Below are 20402 nucleotides of genomic sequence, written 5' to 3'. Positions count from 1 at the left end.
AAATGTTGAAGAAAAAAACTCAGCCCTTTTAAAAAGGAAAAGGAACGTGTGCAAAATCATGTGCCATAGAAACTTTTACTTTAACGGAAATATAACAGCACGTGTGATGTAAGGTTTTATAACATAGTTACGTTCATGGGTTAATATCAGAATGAAACGACACAGAACTAAGTGTAGTCACAGTTTTATTGGATGACCATCTTACAATGAGAAGTCCAAGATGGCCACCAGCAATAACATAAGAAATGACATTGCTTAATATCCAGAAATCTACTTATTTGCAGAAAATTTAAAGGGGATATTCGTTTTCAGCATACCCGAAAACTATAAAAGGTAGTCATTTTAAAGAAAAATGTTAAGGTGGAAACAAGGTAAAAATTTACAAAATGCATCACAATGAAATTCTTTATTGAACCACCTAATTATTATTATTAGTTTTATTATTTAGATATCCTCAGTTAAAAAAAAAACGGGTTTGTTTTACAGATTCGAAAAAATGGTATTGACAATGAGTTAAGAATAAATTCAAGTTTCATGATATATTTAATTTAATTGTTAGGTGAAAGTACAGAATAGTTAACAAAGCACCTTTCCTTCCCATGTTAAGAATGGGTTCTAAATAATAATGTTATTATTTCAGCATGGTAGCATAAGTGCACAAGTACCTTTTATTTATTATATATTTGTTTTTTTTACCCCTATTAAACACAATTCTACCTTTAGTACAAGTAATAATGATAACAGAAACGCATGTACTTCGTACATTTTGTTGTTTTTTAACGCTTTTAGTACATGTGTACTAAAAGCATTAAAAACAACAAAATAGTATTGTTTGGAAATCAAATTTGAAAATCTTGATAATTTTTTTTAAATTGACAAACTCAGAATAAAAAATGGAACTGATTTTTCTGCTTTCATTTTGAAAATAGAAAAAACATTTTTTTTTTTATTTTTAAGAGAATACAGCGAAACTCGCTTTAGTCAGCTGAGCGTATAGCGAGCTGTTTTCCCTCATTAAGCGGATTTGAATTTCTATAAAAGATAACAATAATTATCAAATATTTACATATTATACATGAAAATAATTCTGAAACTATTATCTATATATTTTATGTAATTTTGCTTCTTGTGGTTGTAAAAATATAAATCAAAGTCCAGTAGAGATGGACTTCTATGCTTATATAGCCTGTCAAATTTAAGCCATATCCAATCAAATTTGGCCCCACGCATATGTATCCAAACATAACGTATGAAATGTAAACATTGAAAAAAGCAGTTTCCATTTTTGCTGTTGTCATTTTTTTACCGTTTTTTTCATTTTTAACTTGGACCATAAAAACATTAAACGCATAAAAGAAAAATAAATTAACATCATTGGAATGCTTATTCTATTCTCTTTGCATCAATGAATTCTTTTAAAAATTGACTCACAAATAAAAAAGATATGACTTGTTGAAGTACATTAGGTATGTAATATTGCCGATGTCTATGAAAATACAGCATACGCTTGTAATGCTATTCCAATTGCTTGTTTGTTTGTGCTCATGACAGTGTATCTGCCAATAGGATATCTTTCTCTGACTTCTATGGGAGCGTGTAGTATTGCTGGGCTCATAGCAGGAGGTTTTGTTGCTGTTTTAGTGCCTTTGATAAGGGCTTTTTGCTGATTGAGACGAGGGGCTTGTGGTCAGTCATAGCTACCACTTCTTTCTCGTGGATATAGTGAAATTTTTCTTGGCTATATACAACTGCCATCATCTCCTCATTTTGTGCATATTTTTATTTTGCATCTGATAGGGATCTCTTTGCAAATGCAACTGGTTTAACTTGTGTTAGCACTGGTTCTAATCCATACTCACATGCATCATTTTTGAGAGTCAGTTCCTCATGGGGGTCGTAGTATGTAAGGATGGGTGAGTGTCTGATTGCTTTTACAATGTTGAAAGCTGTTTGTTGGAAATCTGACCATGTCTAAAGAAGATCCTTTTTGGTCAGGTTCTGGAGGGTTTTTGTCATTGTTGTAAGATTTGGAATAAATTTCCCTATATAGTTTGTCATGCCTAGGAAACTGCAGATAGCTCCAATGTTTACTGGTGCTGGCATATCATTGATAGCCCTCACTCGGTCGACTCCAATGCCATCTTTGGTAATGCGATGCCTCATGAAATTGATTGTGTTTAGTCTGGTATCTAGTTTTTCTGGGTTAAGTTTTACTCCTATTGTTTGGCATTTCTGGAGTAGTTTGTGGAGCCGCCTGTCATATTCTTCTTAGTTTTTCCCATAAATGACCAGATCATCTATAGTAATGACAACTCCCTGAATGTCTTGAAATTGTTCATTCAGCTTTCTTTGGAATATCTCTGCTGAGAAGTCCAGGCCAAATGGTAACTAACGCCAACAGTATCGGTTAAAGCATGTCTGAAAGGTGGTCAGGTCACTGGATGCATCATTGAGCTCAACATGCCAATATCTTGATGAGAGGTCCACTTTTATGAATATTTTTACATCTCCCATGTCATGAAAGACATCTTTGAGAATTAGTATGGTGTAGTACTCTCGCATGAATGCTTTGCTGAGTTCATGAGAATTCAAGCATATTCTCATTGTCCCATTCTTCTTTCTTGTGATAACAAGTTGGCTAACCCACAGGGTGGGATTTCTACTGGTTTAATTACTCCTAATTTGATTAGTTGACTTAACTCCTTTTTTAGAACGTATAGCTATAGGTATTCTCCAATTGGGCATTACAACTGGTTTTGCATTTGGCTTGAGCTGAAGAGTGGCAACACCCGGCAGTTTGCCAAGTTGATCATCAAACACCTCTTTAAAGTTTTTCTCTATGTTGACTACTGCGACACAGTGAAAGTTCTTCTGTTTTATTCCAACATTTGTATGCTCGCCCACATGCCAAGCAGTAGTTGGCAGTTATCTTCATTTTATCCGGCTTTTTTGGGCTATTTCAGTGTCAGGCTTGTTTGGATCCTCTACGTCATTTGTGAGGCAGTCCTTTCCAAAATGAGTGGCAAGTTGTATTATGGATGTTGTACTACTTGCTCGGTTCTCATGATGATCTTTAATTTTCATCAGGTTTGGGTTACAGGAACTTTTATGTACTAGCCTATGCTGCAAGTGTTATGTAATATGTGGTATTTTTAAGAGGTACCAAATATGTGCGTATGTTACGTGAGTTCTTATTTAGTGTTCTCATTTGTAGAGATAGAGACAGGTCTTATATATAAAAAGACATTGAAGAGATATAGAGACAGTCTTAGGAGTGTTCATATTGTTGGGAGATGGAGACATTGGTGAGATATAGACAGGTATATATAAAGAGAGCTGGCAGTTCTTATATATACATAATATATGTATAATAGACATTGAAGAGATATAGAGACAGTGTATATGTTATTACAATAGCCAACGGCATGTAATGCACAATGAGAGGAGATTTGATATATAGACTGAGAGTTTTACATTTATACTTTTGACAGTTCTGTGAACGGGAGTGTTTCTATAACATTTATACTTTGACACATATACTTTCTAACACATATTTTTTAGATGATGATTTTATCAAGGTTCTTATAACATAAATGGACAATACCTTTTCTGTTGAATAACAACACGACGACGCAGATACAAAGACACATGATGACGTCCTTTATTTTATGACCAGTCCTGATTTCACTCGAGGAATTCAAAGTTTATTTACATGGCTTTTCTTCTCTAACCTTCGCTTCCAAGGTTTTGTGTCAGCATCTGTTTCTGACCTCTCTCTCTCGGCTCTTCTCAGCTCTTCACTCTCCCAGACTGCATCTAAAACTCTACCTATATTGAGAACTCGTCACGTCATCGCATGATTAAACATGCGTCATGTTGCAAGACATCCCACACTGACATGACCCCATGAGTTCAGTAACCTATTTTTCGAGTAAGCTCTTTACAAAATATGTTTACAATTTCAATTGACGATTAAATTCCTTATTTTCATTTCATTTTCACAGAAACAAATTTCATCATTACATTCCTTTTCCAATAAACAGATATCTAACTATTTTGTGTGAGCTAAACAATTGCGGTTCCACATTCCTTATTTTCAATAACATTCTGTATTTATTTTAACTTATGATTGGAATTTTAAATTCCAAATTTAGCTTCACAAGTTCGAATCCTTGACTATCCTATTTCATATTTACATTTAACTAATTCCCTATTTTTTTTTACTTACATGAGAAGGGGACAGCTATTTACTCACTTACAAGAACAGGCTTCTGTTATTGTAACACAACTTGTAGCTCTATGCTGACGGTTTACTTCCGAGAGTCCCATACTTCCTCGCCCGGGTAGGCACAACTGAGGCATGCATTGGTTTTGGTAAATTACTTGGTACATGGTTAACATTTTCCTTGTCTTTGTGTCAAGCCAATTAATATCTTTTTGAGGCCAATAAATAATACAAAAACTGTATGTTAGCACTGGTGAAGTGAATAGTATCAGTAAGTAAAGAATTGCCTTTTAGAAAGGTTTTATTAACTGTAAAATACACGTACGCTCTTGAAAGGATCGAGCGGGAAAATGAAACAGAGGGCGCTTTTATTATGAATGTCAATTCCAAGGGGGATAACTCTTAACAACAAATTAAATCATAACATTTTCCCCGTCCTAAAGTATTCAAGTAAGGGGTAATTAATTATAGACAAATTTTTTTTTTTTTTTTTTTTTTTTTTTTTTTACAATCACATAAGAATCATTTTATTTACAAATAACATATGAACCCAAACTGCAGTTTTTTCAGTATTTAGTCACAAAATCCTTATATTTACTAGGGAATTGTCGAACTCGGGACGACCTCCGCACAGATTGGCAGGAATGCTGATTTTCAGTATTATTTTTTAGTGAAATCTGATTTTCTTCAAGATCAGACGATTGATTTTTGTCTTCCTCATGACCAATGTTTTCATTAGTAGAAGGTTCAAATAAAGTCTCTGAAGTAGTAGGATTATTATTAGAGTTTTCTTCATTTGATGAGTTTGGAGCTAAGTCTCGAACGTTGACAGTGGTTTCAGTACCAGAAGGTAGTTGAACATAAGCGTAGTGGGGGTTGACATCTATTAGGGTGGCAGGCGTTACAGGAGGGTCATGTTTACTTGTTTTAGTGTGGTTTCTAATATATATTGGGCCTGGTTTAACCCAAGAAGGAATTGAAATTCCGGAAGCAGATTTACGACTATATTTAAAAAGTCTATCATGGGGAGTCATATTAGTGGCAGTACAAAGTAATGATCTAATTGAATGAAGTGCGTCCGGTAGTATGTCTTCCCAATAAGGTAGTTTCATTTGATTAGAATGTAATGTTGTTTGAATGGCCTTCCATAAGGTACCGTTGAGTTTTTCAATCTGTCCATTACCTTCAGGATGATACCTACTTGTTTTAGAAGTAGCAATTCCTTTTTTGTGTAAAAAATCCTTTATTTCTCTTGCTAAGAAATCAGAAGCACGGTCAGTATGTATCATGTCAGGCAAACCAAAAATTGAAAAGAGTTTGTTTAGACAGTGGATAATGGTTTTGCTTGTCATATCTCTGCAAGGAAAAGCGAAAGGAAAACGGGAATACTCATCAATTAGAGTAAGTAGATATTTGTTGCCATGTATAGAAGTAGGTAGAGGGCCTTTAAAATCAAGATTTAATCGTTGAAAAGGTAATCTGGCTTGAATGAGAGTCCCTCCATTGGTATTGGCGAATTTGGGTTTCAGTAATTGACAGGATGAGCAAGAGTCAGTAATATTCTTAATTTGATCCAAAGTAAAAGGGAGGTTCCTCGTTCTTATAAAATGGCTTAATCTTGAAACACCAGGATGACATAATTGTTTATGTAAATCACGAAGATCTTGTAGATTGTAAGTAAGAGCAGAGATGCGAGAGAATGTGTCAGCAGCAATATTTTCAGGTCCAGGTCGATAAACTATAGTGAAATTGTATTGGGATAATTCTATACGCCAACGACATATTTTGTCATTCTTAATTTTAGATTTTCTTTTATTGTCGAATATGAAGCTGATGCTCTTCTGATCTGTGATGACTTTAAAGTGCCTGCCGAGTAGAAAATGTCGCCACTTACGGAGAGCTTCTACAATAGCGGCTGCCTCTTTTTCTACTGCATGGTGCTTAATTTCGTTAGTATTGAGAGTTCTTGAAAAAAATGCAATAGGACGACCTTCTTGATTTAGTGTTGCAGCAATGCAATAGTTACTAGCGTCCGTTTCTACTTCAAATTCTTTATTTGGATCTACCGTTATTAAAGTGGCGTCTTTTAGATCATTTTTCAATGTTTGAAAAGATTTTAATACAGATGGAGGTAGTGGAAATTCTTTGTTTTGATTTAGTAATAAAATTTTATCAGAAAATTTTTTAATGAATTTGCAGTAATAGGAAAACATTCCAACTATTCTTTTTTGAGATTTAAGATTCAGCAGAGGTGGCATTTCGAGTAATGGTTTTAGTCTTTGATAATCGGGAGCTATTTGATTATTTTCTATGGTGTAGCCGAGTAGAGTAATAGAACTAGAAGAAATTATGCTTTTATTTTCATTTAAAGTGATGTTATATTGTTTAGCAATTTTGTAGAATTTTTGAAGATTGTAATCGTGTTCTTCTTGATTTTTCCCACATATAGTTACGTTATCAACATACACAAAGGTATCGGTTAGATTTTCTTTTTCTATAATATAGTCTATGCTCCTCTGGAAAGCACTTACTCCATTGGTGACGCCAAAAGGAAGACGAGTAAATTGAAAAAGTTTGCCACTTACTTCAAACGCAGTGAATTTACGATCAGCATGATTTATAGGTATTTGGTGATAAGCAGATTTTAGGTCGAGAGTAGAGAAGATGTTATATTGAGCGATGTCGTCTACCATCTTATTGATATTAGGCATTGGGTAAGCGTCTAGTTCCGTGAATCTATTGATGGTATCGCTGTAGTCGACTACCATTCTTTTCTTATGATTCTCATTCGAAGTTACAAGAACCTGCGCTCGCCACGGAGATATCGAAGGTTCAATTATGCCTTCTTTCAACATTCTAGCAGTCTCTTCTTTTATGAATTTGTTGGCGGCAAAAGTGTAACGTCGGGATTTTGTCGCAATAGGAGTAGTATGAGGAGAAAGATTAGAAAAGAGAGGAGGGGGTGGAACGTTTATGGTAGGAAAAAAATTATTCGTGTTTATAGCTCCAATTATAAGTTTGTCTCTAGGACCGTCGAATTTAAGTGTTACTTTTTTATATTTTTTTTAAATATCTTTTCCGATTATTAAATCAATGAAAAGGTTTTCAATGATTTCAATTGTTATTCCAGAATGGGTTTTATCTTTCAGTATTAAATCCACGACAGCTTCGCCAGTTATTTTAGCATGTTGATCGGAAGCAGCCAGAGCTATAGTTTTGTTTTTAGGTATTGTGAAGAGTTTAAGTTTTTTAGCAGTATTTTCATTAATGAATGTTTTTACACTGCCGGAGTCCACCATAGCATTCACGAAGTGCCCGTTAATTTGGCATTGAGTGAATGTGACATCTTTGGAGTTAGTTCCTAGTCAGGATAGAGAAGGTGAGGGGTAGTCAGAGTCGTCATAAAGAACAGCAGTATGAGTGTTAGAAATAGAAGATTTACACACTTTAGCCCAATGACCATTTTTTTTGCATTTTTTACATTCGGCGTTTCGTGCAGGACATAAATATCGAGGATGACGTGATTTTCCACAGAAAAAACAAACCCCTTTTGGATGCATATTTTCTTTAGTCACAGCTATACGATTGTAGCCCGAAGGATTATTTGTAGCTGCTACAGTAAAGTTTTTTGCGTAGCTTATCGAATGCTTTTCTGCTTGTTCAAGAGATCTGGCCGTGGCATATGTGTCTTGTAAAGTCAGGATGGGTTTTTCTAACAGTCGTTGTCGGATGGACGAAGAAGAAATTCCGCCGATGAAAGCTTCCCGAATGTATTGATTTTTGTTTTCTTCAGCAGAAACCGCTTCGAAGTTACATGTTTTGGCAAGCATTTCCAATTGTAGTATGAAGGCATCTCTATTTTGTGTTGTTTGTTGCTTCGTCGTCATCAATCGATATCTATTATAAACAATATTTTCAGGTTTTAAATAAGCGGCGTCCAATGTTCTTAATGCACTATCGTAGTCGGTTTTATCGCTTATTAAATCGAAAACAGAGGCTGAAATACAATTGATCAAGGCAAAGAAATTATCTGAAGTGTTTTCGATTAATCCGTTATTATGTGAGCGGATATAATTCAGGAGGGTTAATTTCCAATGCCTATAGGATTTTTCGGAATTAGGGCATGTAGGTTCCACCTCGAATCTGTTGGGACGTAAGATTCGATCCATTATTTTTTTTTTTTTTTTTTTTTTTTTTTTTTTACAGTTAATAAAATTGAAGTGAATAGTATCAGTAAGTAAAGAATTGCCTTTTAGAAAGGTTTTATTAACTGTAAAATACACGTACGCTCTTGAAAGGATCGAGCGGGAAAATGAAACAGAGGGCGCTTTTATTATGAATGTCAATCCCAAGGGGGATAACTCTTAACAACAAATTAAATCATAACAGTAGTCCTCTACGCCCCCCCCAAGTCTTTGGTACTGTAAGTGGCGAAGACTGAGTGGAGATAAAATGCATTTAAATGTGCCTAAAAAGTAACTGAGGTTATAGTCTTTGGAAAACTAATCGCTTTTCAATATGGGAGCATGGTGTAACAGACTCTTTGCTTCAAAAAGTCACATGGTTGGGTCGCGTCATTGACGACGCAGAGGTTGAAGTTCATGGGGACCGGCCTTGTTATGGGGGAGCAACCTGGCCAAGGACCGAGGGAGTTTCTTGGGGGTTTCCTTCAATGGTGTAGTACCCTGTTCTGTGGAGATATCCGGTGATGTCGCTGGAGAGCCTGGGGGTAGATGACCCTCATTATGTGGCTGAGTGGGTCCAGGAGTTGTCGCCTGTTGTGGAGATGAGCCAGCTGAAATTAGCTTGCCTTGCGGGGCTAGCGTATGTTTATGTTGGGAATCAGGACCAGCTGGGTTCGGGTAGTGCAATAAGAGGGGGCCAGGAGACGAGATGATTGGGCCCCTCTCCGCTACTGGTGTGTATCGACGGAGGAACTGCCTGTTTCTGATTGTGACACGTCCGGAACCATCAACTCGTACCACGTATTGATGGAACTGACGAATTTCTATCACAATCACAGTCTTATCCCATTTGTTTGGGTAGGGCCCGACTTGGTTCTGGATTCGGACAGTGTCCCCAACCTTTAGGGGGGGTAAGTTGACTGTGTGTTCTGACAGCCTTTCAGCAGCACGCATGTGTCTGTTGCGCAGGGCCTCTTCTCTGCTTTGTAGGGTCTCCTGCCACGTGGGATGGGGTCTGTATTTTCCTGAGTGTATCGGGATGAAGTCTCTGATAGGGCGTCCAAAGAGGCACATAGCAGGGGAGAAGGCAGTGTCACGATCTGGTGTATTGCGATAGCGATATTGGAGCATGGCCCTTTGGAAGGAGTCAGTGTTTAATGATCCAGATGCACTTGTGTTGTTGACTAACAGTCGTTTTACAGTTTTTACACCGATCTCAGCTCTGGAATTACTGTGAGGGAATGCTACTGATGAGTGTCTGTGACTCACTCTCCAAGCATTTAGGAAGCGCTCAGTTTTGGAGGCGGTGAATTCAGGGCCATTGTCAGAAGAAAGTTCCTCTGCTATCCCATAGGTGACAAATGTCCTGCGCAATGCCCTAATGAGTCCTTCTGCCCCATTAGACGTTTCCTCCACGATTGGCCAGTTGCTGTAGCGGTCCACAATGACGAGGTAGTGATGACCGCGGAATGTGAAGTAGTCAGCAACTATGGCTTGGAAGGGGTAGACTGGCTGTATTGGTGGAGTCAGTGGCATGCATGGTTGTGAAGGGGTCATACGATTGCATTCAGAGCACATCTCTCGCATGTTGCAAATGGCAGGGTTCATGCCTGGCCAGAAGAAGGATGACTCGGCCCTGGAACACATTTGCGTAACACCTTGGTGGGCCGAATGGAGAGACTCTAACACTCTGTGCTGCAGGGGTTTGGGGATGACTATGCGGTCGTGGTATAGTATCACACCATCGAAGCTGCTCAAATGATCGCGGTACTGGTAGAATGATCAGATGTCAGATGGAAGTTCTTGTTTAGCTGGGAAGCCATTATCCACCATGTCTAGAAGCAGGACCATGGATGGGTCACTGGCGGTGGCAGTGCGGATGTCATCCCACGATATTGATTCGAGGATGGTACCATTGTTGATGTCCTGGGAGCAGACCTCATGGGTTGGTGGTTGCTCTGCATGGCGAATGAATTCAAGGATAGACAGAGGTAACTGAGTGGTGTACAGAGCTGATGCTGAGTCAGCAGGTAGTGGCAAGTGTTGAGCCATGCTGACTGGGTGGCGTGACAGAGCATCACCGGCAGAATGTTGGGCGCCTGGGATGTGAGTGACCCGGAAGCGATACCGCAGGGTTTTTTCCTTCAAGTTGCGAAGACGTGGGTTGGGTATGTTATCCAGGTGCCTGTCACCAAAGACTTTGAGCAGTGGTTTGTGGTCTACCGCTATAATGAGATCTGGGCACCCGATAATAAAATGTCTAGCTTTGTCCAAAGCCTCTACTACTGTCAATGATGGGGGCGTAGCGGGACTCTGCTGATGATGTGAACCTGCTTCCTACCAGGGCAATCTTCCATCCGTTTTTGCAGCAGAAGGGTTTGTGAGGTGCTGGGCAGAGACAGTGTTTTTGGAATAGCCAGAATCCCATGCCGTCTTTGCTCCAACCAGTTGCTAGACAAGTTGGCCTGCGTTTGTCAAAGATCTCCACACCATGTTTGATCTCGTGGATAATCCGTCTTTTTGCTTCTTCAAAGGTGTGTTGCATTTTGTCAGTCCAGTCAAATTTGACACTGGGTTTCAGGAAGTCCTGAATGCTTTCATTTTCTCTGTCGCTGCAATTGCATACGAGACTTGGTTCATAAGTTTAACTGTGTTCTTGCAGAATCTTGCAACATTTCCGACAGTCTAGGCAATATCAGGCCATGTCCTTGTTGGCAGATACAGCAGACTTCCAACTGCTGATTGATATAATTCTTTGTTGACCAGCTTACTTATTTTAGTTGCCTTCATTAATTTTGCCCCAGCATCAAATGGAGTTGATACAGGTTTTGAATTTTCCATCTGGAATTCTTTCATGACTTCTGTTGTATATGCTGGTCGTCCAATCCATATTTTCCCTGATTGAGGATAAACAACCTTAACACCCAAAAAATGATGCAGTTTTCCCATGTCCTTGATTTTGAAAATTTTCGATATAGTTTTCACAAAATCTTGAATACGAGTTGAGGATTTGCTTGCCACAATGATATCATCAACAGAAACAATAAAGATTTCACCCCCTGAATATTGTATGTAAATACAGGAATCATCTACCAACTGTTTGAAGTTCATCTTTTTCAACTGAAAATCCAATGTTTCATTCCAACATTTTGGAGATTGCTTCAAGCCATAGATGCTTCGCTTCTTTTTACAGACAAGATGTTCTCTTCCTTCAACTTTAAAACTCTCAGGTTGCTTCATGTAGATTTCTTCCTTAAGTTGACCATTTAGGAATGCAGTGGTTATGTCCAATTGATGTAGCCTCATATCATGCTGTACTGCTAACGCAATAACAGTTCGCACAGATTCGAATCTGACGACTGGGCAAAAGGTCTCGTCATAATTAATTCTGTGCTTCTGAAGAAAACCTTGAGCTACTTCCGTTTAAATACACACTTGCTACCAATAGCTTTTTGTCCACTGGGCAATTCCGTAAGATCTCATACTTTATTAGTATGTGTAATGAAAAATAAAGACCTTTTAAGATATTAGAAAGGTTTTATTCAACATAAAATTCAGCAGGTACAACAACATGGTCGGTAACGAACGACTAAGCTGGGAAAAGGCGCCATTTTCGTTCTATTTGTAAACATCTGGTGCGCATGCGCACTAGAGCTCTAAACTCACAACACTCTCCACCACATTTTATTTATATTTCGGGTTGCAGGTGATCTTCCTTCCCCTTTTTGTTGCTTCTGGAAGAAATTTGAAAATGCCCTTCTTCGAGTCAGACTGTTGCTGCTGCTCTTCTATTTCTAAACACTTTGTTTTGTCGACTGAAGAGAAAGATTCTCCATTTGGTGAGGTATTATTCTTTGGGGTCTCCTGTTGATCAATCAACTCTGGTTCGCGGATGTTTGATGGAGTAGTAGAATCTGGTGATGTACCATGATCAGGGGAGACAGGAGATTCCAAGTTTGTAGAGGAGGGGTCAGTGACAGGAGTGGGGGCGAGGTCTTCTATTGAGACTGTTGACTGACGGCCGTCAGGGAAACAAATTCTGGCAAAATCAGGAGTTGCAGATATTATATCTACTGGTTCCACTAGGGGATCTGACTTGTGTTGGCGGACAAACTTCCTAAGGAGGGCCGGTCCTCCTTGCAGCCACTTGGGTAAGGTATATCCGGTGCCCGACCTTCTAGAAAAGTTAAACATTCTCTCGTGTGGGGTTGAGTTAGTTGCTGTACAAAGTAGCAATCGAATAGAGTGCAAAGCTATGTCGAGTACTTCATGCCAGTGACGTTCGTCCAATTGCCTGGTTTTGAGTGCAAGTTTGATCGTTTTCCAAATTGTGCCATTTACTCTCTCGCATTGTCCATTGCCGATTGGATGGTATGGAGTTGAGTGGGTAATCACAACTCCATGTTGCCAAAGAAACTCTTTTAGTTCACATGAAATAAACTGACTTCCTCGATCACTATGGATGGAATCTGGGCAGCCAAAAAAGGTAAATAAATTCTGGAGACAATTTATAACAGTTTTTGTTGATATGTCCTGACATGGATAGACAAAAGGATAGCGTGAATATTCATCTACAATCACGAGTAGGTATTTGAGATTATTCATAGATGGTTTCGGTCCCATGAAATCTATTGAAAGACGTTCAAAGGGGGATCGAGAATGGATTAATCGACCTGATGGAGGTTTGAAGAACCTTGGTTTTAGTTCAGCACATATTTGACATTCAGTGCAGGTACGCTTAGCATCTTCCATGGAGAATTGCAGATTCTTCTGCCTCACAAAGTGATAGTCTCGCTACTCCAGGATGACAAAGTGCTGCGTGCAGGTCCTTTAGTGATAATGAGCGCAAAGCAGAGCATGATCGAGAAAGGGTATCTGCAGAGTTATTAAGAGAACCTGGTCTATATACTATCTCATAAGAATAGTTTGAAAGTTCAAGTCTCCACCGAAGCAGCTTATCGTTTTTAATATGATTTGATGTCTGCGTGTTGAACATAAATGATGCAGCCTGTTGGTCAGTAATAATGGTAAAGTGTCGACCAAGTAAGAGGTCACGCCATTTACGCACAGATTCTACAATGGCTGCCGATTCACGTTCCACTGCTGAATGTCGACGCTCTGACTGCGTTAGGGTTCTGGAAAAATATGCTACTGGACGTCCATTCTGGGAAAGGCAGGCTGCTAATGCTGTCGCAGATGCATCAGTTTCTATCGTAAAAGGAACTTCATCCTCAATGGCTGCAACCAAAGCCTTGCACATTTCATCTTTCATGGCTTGAAATTGATTTTTGAGTTTCTCAGTGATAGGAAAGGATGTAATGTTTAATAAAGGTGAAATCCGATCTGAGAAATTCTCTATCCATGGTGAATAGTATGAGAAGAGACCTAGAGCCCGCCTGAGTGACTTACTGCAGTTCGGAATCGGTAATTCTTTTAGTGGTGTAAGTCTGTCTGGATCAGGACTGATTGTTCCATTTTCCAATAAGTGCCCTAGAAACTTTAGTTTGGTTATACCATATTCACATTTTACAGGGTTTAATTGCAAGTTAAGACGGTTGATAACCTTTCTAAAAGCTTCCATATTTTCGTTTAATTCTTTATTAGTTTTTCCTCCGATGACAATGTCATCAATGTAGGCAAATGTACCTTGGAGTTCATGTTCTTGAATTAGATTATGCATAATACGTTGAAACACAGCTACTGAGTTCGTTAGCCCAAAAGGTAACCTAGAAAACTTGTATAGTCCTCCGTCAGCTTCAAATGCTGTGTAAATTCTCTCGTCTCTACGCATAGGGCATTGATAATATGCAGACTTCAGGTCCAACTTATTGAAAATTTTGTACTGTGATAGTTGGCGTATGATATCCGAAATTTTGGGAAGCGGAAAAGCATCCAAAAGTGTAAACTGATTTATAGTTGCAGAATAGTCAACGACCATGCGACGCTTATGTCTTTCATTTCTAGTTACTAGTACTTGGGCTCTTCATGGGGAATTCGATTTGATTATGATACCTTCTTTTAATAATTTTTGTATCTCATTCCGGATAAATTCGCAGTCCGATGCTGAGTAGTTTCTGCTTTTTGTTGCGATGGGTTTACAATTCTTTGCTAAATTAGCAAAAAGAGACGGTGGCTCGATTTTCATCTGAGTGACGTTACAAATCTGTAAAGATGGTATCTTTCCGTTATAACGGAATTCCACCTGGTTATGCAATTGCATGAACTCTTGTCCTAGTATAGTTGGAGCACACAAGTTGGGAAGGATAGATAGACGCATATTAGTGTAAATTTGTCCATTAACAGCGACGGACGCAACACAGTGTCCTAAGGTTTTGCTCGTGAGATTCGAGGAAGCCATGCTTACCGTATCATTAGAAGGTAATATACTAAGGCCGAGTGATCTCACGATGTTCATTCGTATAAAGTTATGAGTGCTTCCACTGTCTACCATAGCTTTCAAGCAGGTACTATTAATTGTTGCATTTACTACAGAATATTGTGTGCATGGAGTGCATTGGGATGACGCAATGAGGGCAATATATGCAGAACTAGTCCTGGTATTATAAGTTGTTTGTTTTATTTTAGATCGGCAGACTTTAGAGAAGTGGCCCCTCTTTCCACATTTAAGGCAGTCAGCATTCCGAGCTGGGCAAATATTTCAAGAATGATTTTCTCGTCCACAGAATTGGCATCTGGCGAAGTGAGTCGCCTGATTATTTCTGGAAACAGCAGCACATTCATTAGTTAGTTCCAAACTAGAGTTATTTTCAGATTCATCTGCATGAATAGATGCCTTTGCTACAATTGATGTGTCATAAGCTGCTGCATTATGTTTGGCCATTTCTAGACTTCGTACAGTTGCTACGGCATGATCTAGGTTAATTTCAAAACTTTCAAGTAATCTCTGCCTAATAGTTGAGGAAGTGAGACCTGTGATAAATATGTCACGTATCACTAACTCCGCATGTTGAGAGGCAGTAACATCTTCAAATTTACAATCCTTAGAAAGATTCTTTAGTTTTAGGAGAAACTGATCAATAGATTCACCTTGATTTTGTTTCCTAGTGGCAAGAAGGTGACGAGCAAACACAGAATTTACTGGTTTTACATAGGTTGCTTGAAGGATGCTAATAGCCCTCTCGAATGTTGAACAGTGAGATATAAGAGAATAGACCTTCGGTGAGATGAAATTAATCAGAATACTTAACTTATTCGGAGGATTTTGAGGATGAGCGACTGTGAGAGAGTCGATGCAGTTGATGAGGGTACGAAACCAATGATTCCATTCATCAGCGGTTGTATCTGACGATCCTTCGAATTTACCAGGTCTCAGTATAGCATCCATTGTTGCTGTTAATTTTTAATTTTATGTTGAATAAATTGTAATTAAAAATAAAGACCTTTTAAGATATTAGAAAGGTTTTATTCAACATAAAATTCAGCAGGTACAACAACATGGTCGGTAACGAACGACTAAGCTGGGAAAAGGCGCCATTTTCGTTCTATTTGTAAACATCTGGTGCGCATGCGCACTAGCGCTCTAAACTCACAACAGTATGTAAGGAAGAAATTTCATTTTCCATTGCTTTCATCCATTCATTTTTCTCAGGACTGGAAAGTGCTTCTCTCATCGTCAATGGGTCATTTAAACCATGAGCTATGTAAACCCATTCACCATATCTATCTGGAGTTTTCTTTATTCTTGATGATCTTTGAGGTACTGATCCTTGTGTGTTTTCACTAGGTCCTTCCACCTCCTGCAAGTTGTCATCATCATCAAAGCTGTCTTGATATTCAATTTCTACTGGAGATGGGTTTGCTACTTCCTTTTCCTCCTGTTCAGCTATTGACCCTGTTTCATTAAATATGACATCTCTATGGAATACTGTAGATTTTCTGGTATCATAGAGTCTGTACCCCTTTACGCCAATACCATAGCCAAGAAATATGCATTTCTTTGCTTTGAAATCCATTTTAAATCTTTCATCCTTTGGTACGTGGACAAAAGCATTACATCCAAAAATGCGTAAATGTTTCACATTAGGTTTGCGACCCTTCAATACTTCATATGGCGTCATACCCTGTACAGCAGTTATTGGGCTCCGGTTCCGAATATATGAAGCCGTAGATAAGGCCTCTGCCCAAAATTTCTTAGGCAGCTTCGAATCTGATAACATTGCTTGCACTGTTTCCACTAATGTTTGATTCATTCTTTCGGCTACTCCATTTTGCTCTGGAGTTTTGGGAACAGTATATTCATGTGGAATCCCCCCCCCCCTTTTTCAAATAATCTTCAAATTCTCTTGAAGTGAATTTTCCCCCATTGTCAGTGCGTAGGATTTTTATATTATGCCCTGTTAATTTCTCCACCATGGCTTTCCATTCCAGGAACATTTTAAAAGCATCTCTCTTGTGCTTGAGCACGTATATCCAAAGAAATCTTGATTTATCATCAATAAATGTTATGAAATATTCCGTGCCACCAAGTGATTTCTCCTCTATCCTTCCACAAATATCGCTATGCACGTTTCCTAGGAGTTGAGTGGCTCGCTTCCCACCAGATTTTGGAAATGAGGAACGATGGTGTTTTCCATCCACACAAGGTTCACAAAAGTTTATATCCTTGGTTACATCATAGTCAAGGCCAGTTACGAGCTGGTCCTTTACTATTTTTTGTAAACTATTTTCCCCAAGGTGGCTAAAACGTCTATGCCAAATCTCCTTGTTTGTGATACTACCTAAGCAGGAGTTCGCTGCATGGGTTGCTTCATTTACGCCACTGCAGTTTAAATAAAAGATGCCCCCAAATGTACTGATCTATGATCATGATGTTGCAGGCTCACATTTGCAGTCTCATCCAGTTTGGTGGGATACAAAATAGGTCTTAGTGATGGGATACAAAATAGGTCTCTCTAGTGATGGGATACAAAATAGGTCTCTCTAGTGATGGGATACAAAATAGGGCTCTCTAGTGATGGGATACAAAATAGGGCTCTCTAGTGAGTTTCCCTGTTTGTTCAGGAGGGCTGTTACTTTATTTCTCATGTATTCTTTTTATAAAATTGTATTTTTGAAAGGGTAAATTACTAGGTGGGATATTCTTCTTCCATGGACACAAATAGGTTTCTGGTTGTTTTTGTTTTACGTAGTTGTTTTTAGCATATTCCATGGCCCAGATTACTTTTCATCCTTACTTCATCAAGACTTTATTCTTTTCTCAGTTTCCTCTTCTTTAGTACAATCATTCTTAGCATTTTCTAGGTCTTTATTCTTGATGTCATTTTCATCTTCTTCTGTGATGTATATTTTGATTTGCGATATAAGGGATTGTAGTTTAGCAACTGTTGTTTGCTTTTTTTTCTTCAAGGAAGTCAGAATTTCTAATTCTCTCACTTGGGATTTCATTTGAAGTTTGGCTCCATTTTTCAAACTTTGAATAATGATAGCAATATAACAAGACCTTCTTTTGTGCAGGGTTGTGGTTTTAGGCCTCTTCTGTTTCCTTTTGTTGTTGTTGCACATGATGGTTAGGGGCCAGGATCTAATTCACGATCTGATGGCTGAACAAAGTGGACGTCTGTCATAGTAGTACCATTATCTGAGACAAGTGTTCACACCTTCTGTAGTGTTGTAAGTAAATGAAGACATAAAAAAACCTCTTTCCAAGGATTTATTGAACAAAATTAACAACTACTAAAGAGAGAAAGAACTCAGTCTTTTAAAGAAAAAGGAACACATACAAAATCACGTGACAAGAAACTGAATTTGCATATCTAATATGTTTTTTTTTTAACAGTAAGAACAAAACAATTTGCGTTAGTGTTTCCTTTAAATGAAAATATAACAATCTCCCCCACTTGTAAAAGAGATTGTAAATCTTTTTTTTTTTAAATCCAGTTGCTGGATTGGTTTGCGAATTCTGTTAGATCGGTGTGGAGGTAGTTTGCTATTCAAAGGATCAGTGGTCATCTGGGAAGGTTGGTTCTCAGGGTTCTGACTAACGGGACTTGTTTTAGTCAACTGGGTCAATGTCAGGATGAATACTTTTAGCAGGATTTTGAGGTCTATCAGAGTGTGGAAAGCGAGCTAGATGTCTCAGCACTACTGAATCTTCCCAGGCATCATTATGTTGTATTCTTGCATGTGTAGGGTTAGCTTTGAGGAGTTCCACTACTTTGACAATTGGGTTATATTTGCTCCTGTTACCAAACCGTTTCAATAATACCTCCCCAGGGTCACATAGCCAAACAGGTAAAGCAGTACCAGTAGAAGAGCGTCTTTCAAAGTTGAACTTGCATTCGTGAGGAGTTGCATTTCTAGTAGTGCACAGCAGGGAGAGAATAGCATTTAAAACATCCTGTAAAACATCCTGCCAAGTGCTAAGAGGTAATAGTCTAGATTCCGGAGCTAATAACAGAGTGTTCTAAATAATGCCATTGTAGCACTCGCATTGACTGTTGCCTCTTGGGTTGTATGCAGTAGTGTTGCTAGATGCAATTCCAAGTCGCGTCAAAAAATTGTTTAATTCTTCCGACATAAACAAAGTTCCTCGATCGGAATGAATAAATGAGGGGAGTTCGAATATGGAGAAAATATTTGTCAGGCACTGGATTGCGGTTTGCGAAGAACAATCACGACTAGGGAAAACAAAAGGAAATCGACTGTATTTATTAACGACAGTAAATATGTAATGATATCCTGTCAAAGATACCGGGACAGGTTCTTTGTAGTCTATGGAGAGGCACTGAAAGGGAGCAGTGGAAGCCTCTTTCTCGACTATGTGGAATCGTATTTCAGATGGGTTTAGTGATCGAGAAAAGAACGCTACAGGCCTCTCAGCTGTAAGAGAGTGCCTCTGATAGCCTTTTCTGAGGCATCAGTTTTCATAGTAAATGGTAATTCATCATCAATAATTTTTACAGATGATTCGGCAATGTCTTTCTTAAGTTTTTCAAAGGAATCGATAACTTTTTTTCCTTTTAATTCAACAATTTTAGTAATAGAAGGGCACCTATCACCACCTTTAGCATGGGCTACCATAATAGCAGAAGTAGAACGTGAAAGTGGCAGCATGGTAGAACGGCAAACTTTGGAGAAATGACCGAGTTTACCACAGTTTCGACATACCTTATCGCGAGCAGCACAATGATGGCGATCATCTTTAAAGTGACGTCTCCCTCCACATTTGTAACACTTGCCATGAGCAGGAAGGGCAGCAGAAAATTGTACAGAGTCACGCTCCATACAAGAACGAGTAGAATCAGAAATTTTAGTAATAGTAGTGGCCTCCTCGGCAGGATCAGTAGACACATTGTTAGTTCTAATAGAAGTAGTAGTAGTAGTAGTAGTAGTAGTAGTAGTGGCTGCTTCATCGGGGAAGCGTATGATTCAGCATGGAAGTGAACTTGTTTTAAAGTCCTAGCACATTGAGTAGCCTCTTTGAGAGTTAGTGTATCAGTTTCAAGTAGTCTAGCACGTATTACTGAGGACCGGAGACCACATATAAATGCATCACGGACAGATTCATCCCTGTAAGTAGTAGCAGTAACGTCTTTGAAATAACAGTCAGTGGCAAGTTAATTCAAGACCTGGAGATATTGGTCAACAGACTTGTTTTCTTGTTGAAGACGCGTAGAAAGCAGATGTTTAGCATGAATAACGCTTGGAGACTTGTCATAAACATCTTTCAGGTATTCAACAGCGTGTTCAAATCCTGAACAACCCTCGATGACATCAGCAACGGTGGGATTGATGTTTAAATAAAGAATTTTGTGTCTATCTGGGTTTAACAAAGCAATATGTGATAAATAGTAATTAAAGTTACGATACCACAGTCTCCAAAACTTGCTAGCCTGAGGGTCTGCCAAGGATACGTCAAATTTGTCCAGATGAATGATCTTCTCCATGAGGGAAATTTTGGTCAATAAATTGTAGTGTTGCAAATAAATGAAAACGTAAACCTCTTTCCCTTGATTGAACAAAATTCACAGCTA

The sequence above is a fragment of the Euprymna scolopes genome, chromosome 5, assembly GCF_053919585.1.
Source record: "Euprymna scolopes isolate OS-2025 chromosome 5, ASM5391958v1, whole genome shotgun sequence".
NCBI classification, from domain to species: Eukaryota; Metazoa; Mollusca; class Cephalopoda; order Sepiida; family Sepiolidae; genus Euprymna; species Euprymna scolopes.
Note: the sequence above shows the minus strand (reverse complement) of the source record.